Source organism: Bison bison, unplaced genomic scaffold (assembly GCF_000754665.1).
Source record: "Bison bison bison isolate TAMUID 2011002044 unplaced genomic scaffold, Bison_UMD1.0 scf7180017864366, whole genome shotgun sequence".
Lineage (NCBI taxonomy): Eukaryota > Metazoa > Chordata > Mammalia > Artiodactyla > Bovidae > Bison > Bison bison.
The window spans coordinates 2,837,470-2,843,597 of record NW_011494938.1 but is presented as its reverse complement, the minus strand read 5'-3'; positions in this window follow the sequence as shown (position 1 = coordinate 2,843,597).

Sequence of the window (6,128 nt, the reverse complement as noted above, 5' to 3'; positions counted from 1 at the left end):
ATATTCCAAAGTGTAATTATCTATTATTTAACAAGGCTTATACTAATTGACATTTATGCTGTTTCCAATTTTTCACTATTGCCCAAAAAGAATGTTGCATTGAATATTATTTCTTAGACACTATTTCTAGAATCATTATTAAAAATAGAATGCTGGATCCAAATGTATACCCACTTACAATTTTGAAGGATACTGCCAGTCCCTAATGGGCTAACATCATCATGCCTGTAAGTCTTTCTACCCAAGAACACAGTCTACCTTTCCATTTGTCCCAGGCCTCTTTTATGAAGGACAACAAATCTCAAACCCTTTACCTCTCAAAAAGCAGTATATACACAAAACTGTATACATTTCAGTTATCAAAAAAAAAAAAAAAGAAGCTTATGTCAACATTGATTAATCTATCAATGCAGATGAGATTATGGTTTATATGGGTTACCACTATATTCTTCTTAATCCTTTTCTGCATTTTTCAGTTCTTTATTTTGTTTTGTTACAATGAGCGTGACTTTTTTTTTTTTTTTCTGGCTGTACCCTGAAGCTTGTGGGATCTTAGTTTCACAACCAGGGATTAAACCCGGGCCCTGGGAGTGAAAGTGCCAATCCTAACTACTGGGCCACCAGGGAATTCCCATGCTTACTTTTTGTTTGTTTGTTTTAATCTTTTGGTGGAGTCACACAGCATGTTGGATCTTAATTCTCCATTCAGGGACCAAACCTCCAGCCTCTGCATTAGCAGTTCAGAGTCTTAACCACTGGACCACCAGGAAAGTCCACTCATGATTACTTTTAAAATAGAAGTTTTATTAACCATCATCTGGCCCAGCTTTTGACCTTAAGTCTGCCAAGATGAGACAAGTCAAGCAAAGAGTTTAAACGACAAGTCTGGGGTCATATTCAAGTATTCATCTTTGCTGGATGAAAGTTCAAATATTCTGCTTCCTAGTATGGGATTCCCCCCCACCCCCCACCCGGACAGTTTCCATATCTTGCTGCTTCATTTGGCAACAATGAAGCTTTTAGTTACTTTCTAAAGTTTGGGAAAGGGCTTCCCTGGTGGCTTAGTGGTAAAATAATCCACCTGACAATACAAGAGACATCAATTTGATCTCTGGGGGGGAAGATTTCTCCTGGAGAAGGAAATGGCAACCCATTCCAGTATTCTTGTGTGGGAAATCCCATGAGCAAAGGAGCCTGGCGGGCTACGGTCCATGAGGTCCCAAAGAGTTGGACAGAACTTAGCAACTGAACACAAGCAAGGTTTGGGAAAGTGAGTTTCATACATTTAATTCAGCCATAAAGGACTGTTTTTAAGCTTGACTTAGTGCTGAATTTCTATACAACCTCAGGCAATATTTTAAACAGGCGGTCACCACATCCCAAGGACAAATGTCTCCCAAGAAGCCCTATTCATTACCATAATATTCCTGAAGATTAAGCTGAAGGCAGTTTAATCTGGCCAACTCCCACTCTTCTATCCTACATCTTCACTGCCCAAACATCTACTTGGATCTTCAAAATTAGTATCTAATCTGTACTACCAAAAGAAATAATTTTTAGGGCTTTTGCTTGGTGAAATCTGGCTCAATTTTGTGACCAATAAATACATTAGACATTGTTTGATAGAAAAGGTGAGGCATAGTAGAAGATACATAGTTTTCCAGAGGCCCAGAAAGGAAACACAAATTTTTAGTTATTTTAAATTTTTTTAATTAAAAAAATCTGAGTAGTCAATAACTTATCAAAATAATAAGATTTAGCATCAATCTTCAGGAAAAAGCATGATAAATCCAAGAATAATTGGCTCAGAACATTAGGCACTTGGAGATGAAATTGTAAAGTATCTAGATTAAGCAAATTTCCCCTTTGTCCTTACTGTGTAATAAATAGGTGACAAGTTCATGAACGATAACTTGTCATGAATGATAAGTAAGGAAAAAGCTATACCCTTGCTCTAAGCTTGACCTTTCTCAAAGCAGAATGTGGTTTTGCTAAAATAAGAGCAGAATCTATCAAAGTCATGCTATACTTGGTTGTTATCTTACAAAATGTGGCAGAAGCTTGGCCCTAAACCTATCAGCAGTGCTGACAATTCCACAGAAGAATTTGTTTAAGCACCATCACTACTGATGCATAATCTCATTTTAGGAAGCTTTATGGTCTTGGGAAACCACAGTTTAGACATGTATAATTTAATTTTCTATGGAACAGTTTAAACAATTTATGAAGAGAAAAATTCTAATATAGAAACTCATTGAAGAAAAAAATTTGCTGAAAGTTTCCTTTACGGGAAATTTCCTGTGTGGTGTAAATGATTTTACTCCCTTTGGTCTATTCTTACAAGATCTCTGTCTTTTTTTTTTTTTTTTAAAGACCAAAACCTTTTGAACTTTATATTTGGGGAAGAAAGAAAGAAAAGTCTTAAAATTTTAGCAGAAATAAGAAAGGACTATTCTCAATTTTGCTAGGGCTCATCCTAGGGAGAATTAAAAGCAGTTTTCTCTCCTGCTTTATAACTCTCTGTATCTTCTCCAAACTTAATTTGTTTTATACTTGTTCATATTGTTCTCCCTAGCCAAATTTCAAACACGGAAGCTTATAAATTCATAAGATGGTTTTCTTTTCCAAGGGATATTCACATTTTAAAAAACTTTCTAAAGACCAAAAGGAACATAACTCTTAATACTGGTGATTTAGAGACTGTAAGAGCCTGGTGTGGAAACAGCAGAGGCCCATAGCATTCCTGGCCATACATGCAGATTGGTTACATACACCACCTACTTAAGGTTAGTTCCAGATCCCCAAAATGCCCTAGGAAAAGAATCTTCATTACTTCTACCTCAAAACAGAGGGAGAAGGAAAATATTTAAGTGGATAGCATAAAGGTTTTATTTTTGGTCTTCAAAGAAAAAGATATTTTCAAACCATGGCTCCAAATCATGTTTCATTTAGAATTTCATTTAATACATTCAAAAATCTAACTATTAAAGGAAATGTATAAATTATTCATAAAAGTAAAAAAGGACATCTACCACACCTAATGTGTATCTCAGTACAAGAAATAATTAATCTTTCTAAATATAAATTTTCTTTTGAGGCAACCTGTCAGATCACTCAGTTTTCCTGGATCAGAAATAATGAAAACTTCTGCCTGCTACAACAGATTGTTAGAGTTTTATTCTCCCGATTTAAAACAATGAGGTGCATCTTGGACAGTTTTGTAAACTCCTCAGAGTAAAAAATGTACAAATAAAGAACATTAAGACAAAAGGTGGGACTTTCCTGCTTGAGTCCCGTGGTTAAGACTTCACCTTCCAAAGCAGCAGGTACAGGTTTGATTCCTGGTCAGGAACTAAGATCCCACATGTTTTGTGGTCAAAAAATCAAAACATGAAACATAAACAATATTGTAACAAATTCAATAATAAAGAATTATTTAATAAAGAATTTAATAAAGAATTATTAAAAAATGGTCCACAATAAACTCTTGAATAAGTAAATAGGATATTTTTAGAAAAAGACAGAAGATAAATGAAGATTAGAAAATAAAGCCATAATGTGGTTAACACATAAAAGCCATGCCACAAAGCCAACTTTCCTGTTAATATGAGTGTACTGTATTGTTGGATTTGAGCTTCTGGCAGCCAAACAAGAGGAAACTTAAATCAGTTAGAAAACCAAAAGCCAAGTTAAAGTTCTAGTCACAGAGCCCAAGAAAACAGGACACAAATGTGGTCAGGTAGAACATCATATGTTTATTTTAGCTCTTCTATGAATCTGTTATCAAGGACCAAGATGTAGAATTGTAGCAGGGAGAATTCAGGATATACCTAGGAGAGAGCATGCCCTCAACTAAATCTGGTGGCTGGAGGAGATGCACAGACCATAGTCAGCAAGGGCTGGCCTCTGGGAGATACAATTGCATCCTGGTTCATCCCCATCTAGCAGGAAAAACTGGATGTTCTAAGACCAAGGGCAATACCAGGAGTTCCTTACAAAAAAAAAAAAATGAATGAAAACATTTACGATACAGAATAAAGAAGACAGTGGAAAATATGAAAAGTGAACTTAAAGGATTCACAGCAAGTTTATGGTTGATAAGCACAGAGGGTGAGGCAGAGATGGAATGTGATGATGGGTGGGGATCCAAGGTACTAACTGTATTGGGGAATATTTTATTATTTACACAAAAATATACATAAAGACTAAAAACAAATATGTAAAAAATGCCAACCACTCTCAATTCTGGGAGGTGAGAAAACTTTATATTCATCTGTATTTTTAACTCAGCTTTGTGTTTTTCTTTTTCTTTTTTTTTCTAATAGAAGAGATTGCAGTAGAGTGGTACATTGGTAAAGAATTCTTGGATAAAATGTTTTGAGGCAAACTGTAAAAAATGGACTCTAGAAGGCCTCAAGGGAGAATTGTCAGGGTCGAAGACTGAGGAGCTTTCTGTTTGGAAATAGTCCCTGTTCTTGAGAAGCTAGTTAGGGAGTTGTTTGGGGGGGGTGGTTTTGGTGAAAGTCACTCAATCATGTCCGACTCTTCGGGACCCCATGGACTATTCAGTCCATGGAATTTTCCAGGCCAGAATACTGGAGTGGGTAGCCTTTCCCTTCTACGGGGATCTTCCCAACACAGAGATAGAACCCAGGTCTCCCACATTGCAGGTGGATTCTTTACCAGCTGAGCCACAGAGGAAGCCCAAGAATACTAGAGTGGTAGTCTATCCCTTCTCCAGGGGATCTTCCCAACCCAGGAATTGAACTGGGGTCTCCTGCATTGCAAGCAGATTCTTTACCAACTGAGCTATGAGGGAAGCCCAATTAGGGGCATAAGAATTATCTATGTGAAACACCCAGACACCAAAACAGAGTCACACAGACTTAAAATTATATCACTTATTACTAATAAAAGAAAGCAAGAAGAAAGAAAGAAGGAAAGAAGGTGGGAGGAAGGGAGGATGGAAGAGAAAGAAAGAAAAGAAGAGAGGAAAGAGGAAGGAAGGAGAAAAGAAGAAAGGAAGGAAGAGAGAGGGGGGAGGAGAAGGAGGCAGGGAGAGAGGGAGACTGAAGAGAGAGCAGGGAAAAGGGAGATCAACATTTGTCCAGGTAACTCACTACTGGGCAGGATTATTATTCATCCTAGAACAGAAAGAAAAAAGAACAAGTCCACAACAGATGTTCCACATATCATCTTTCCAATATCATCTTTGAAAATAAGTTTTGTATTTTGAGGGACTTCTGCCCCGTAACGGTTGCCCTAGAAGGATACATGGCAAGTCTCTCACCCTGTAATTAAAATATACCTGAACACTTCCGGCTCTTTGGAGTGTCTATTTTTATGAGTACCTAGTTACAACAAAGGGGATCTCCCCCAATGGCTCAGTGGGTAAAGAATCTACCTGCAATGCAGGAGACACAGGAGAAGGAGGTTCAATCCTTGGGTCAGGAAGACCCAAGATCCTGGAGAGGGAAATGGCAACCCACTCTCATATTTGTGCCTGGGAAATCCCATGGATAGAGGAACATGGTGGGCTACGATCAGGCCAAAGGGTCACAAAGAGTTGGTACATAACTTAGTGAATAAGCAACAGTTATAACAAAAGTCCTCCCCATCATGTTCCTTAATCCTATTTGTATCAGCTCAAGTTCTTGATGTCATTTTTGTGTTGAGTCCTTTGCTTTTTAAGGATACTTTATTATCTTGATATCTTTGGGAACCATGTTATCGATTAGCAGCATGACACATACACGTGGCAATAAATTCTGTTACCATAGCTGCAGAACTCATCTATGCTATAAAACTGCATTTAAAATTTTGTCTTTTCAAGTTTGAATGAACTATGATTCCATTATGATGGTAAAAAGCAAATCTATAAGGTAAATATTCCCAAACACTCCCTCTATGATAAGATGGCCTCTTTTCCCCCTGAACTGTTAAGGACTGAGATCTGTTACCTGGTTTAAAACAACCTTAATGTGAGGTCAGAGTCAAATGCTGTAAGTCCTACAGATCAAAAAGCATAAAACCAAGCTGACCATATTCTTTGGGGGAAAAAATATGCATATTTTCACTATAATTACTGTGTCTTAGTCCTTAATGAGATATGCCTTTTGCAGAGAAAA